Source organism: Curcuma longa, chromosome 17 (genome assembly GCF_044706935.1).
Source record: "Curcuma longa cultivar G26 ecotype Majalengka, Jawa Barat chromosome 17, ITB_CL_G26_1.1, whole genome shotgun sequence".
NCBI lineage: Eukaryota > Viridiplantae > Streptophyta > Magnoliopsida > Zingiberales > Zingiberaceae > Curcuma > Curcuma longa.
The window spans coordinates 6860464-6861951 of NC_133877.1; positions in this window are offsets into that span (position 1 = coordinate 6860464).

Genomic DNA, 1488 nt, shown 5'->3' on the forward strand with positions numbered 1-1488 from the left:
ACTAACTCCTCTTGGAGTGATTCAACCAAGGCATCAGCCTTAGCTAGTTTTTTACTAAGACTAATTATTATGGAAAATAAATGTTCATTACTTACATTGGGTTCGGGCCTTCTAAACTGGATACAGATCCGTGGCTTTCACTGTCCGAGTCGTAGTCGCTCCGGTTTGGTTCGTCCTGGGCTGGTAGAGCTAGAAAGCTAGTCGTCGGTTCCTCGTCTGATTCTTTAGAAGATGACTCATCCCAAGTCGCCTTCATGCTTTCTGCTTCGTCCTCCGATCCTTCTGTTGGTTCGGGCAGTCTGCGATGAAGTGACCCTTTCGACCGCATCCGTAGCACTTCATTTCCGTTTTTCTGTGGGACGTTGGCTTCGATTTGTTGACCACCTTCTTTATTTCAGACCGTCGAATCCCGCACTTGTTCCAGAACAATTTGCAGATGAGGTTTACCAGCTCCGTTGCCACCTCGTCGTTCAGTTTTGACTCTGAAGATTCTGAGTCCTCTAGTAATTTCTTCATCTTTTTCGGATCGGTACCTGCAAGTAGAGCGATACCTTTCTCCTGCACTTCCGTATTAGTTTGTTCATGAAGCTCAAATTCTGAAAAGAGATCATCTAATTTTATTTTTGATAAATCCTGAGAAACCTTGTAAGCATCCACCATGGATGCCCACAGAGTGTTTCGGGGGAAAGCTTTTAACGCGTACCAGATTACGTCCCGATTTTCTACGCTCTGTCCTATGGCATGCAGACCGTTGAAGATGTCCTGGATCCTTGCGTGTAGTCCACTTGCCGTCTCCCCTTCAAGCATTTTAATATTATATAATTTGTTAATTAACAAATCACGTTTACTTACCTTGGTGTCGGAGGTCCCTTCGTGAAGTTCGATCAATTTCGTCCAAAGGTCCTTAGCACTGCTGAAGGGTCCTATTCAGTTCAGCTCCTCTTTTGTTAACCCGCATTGTAGGGTCTGGGAAGCCTTCGCATCCGCCTCGATTTTCTTACTGGTGGTGGCATCCCAGAGCTCGCAAGATTGTGGTAAACCATCACTTCTAGAAGGGATTGAAAATCCCATCTGGATGATGATCCACATTTCCACCTGAGTTTTCAGGTGACATTCCATCCTGATTTTCCAGTACAAAAAATCATCACCCGAGAACAAAGGTGGTCTTGCGGTGCTGAAACCTTCTTGATAGGCCATTAGTCTATTTCCAAGACTTGGTCTTGGATTAGTAGTGTGGGAGAAGAGTGAAAACAAAACAAACAAAAAAAATAATCGAAAACTTCTTGAGCAGTGGTTGCACTGTATTCAAGAACCCCCGCTCTGATACCTTTAGGGTCCCAAGGATGTCCATATCTTCATGATATGATATTGTCTACTTTGGACCTAAATCCTCATGACTTTGTTATGTCTACACCCATTGGAGATATGTGCATTTTACATTGTATTCTTTTATGTTCCTATGTGGGATGGCACTCTTGCAATCCAACA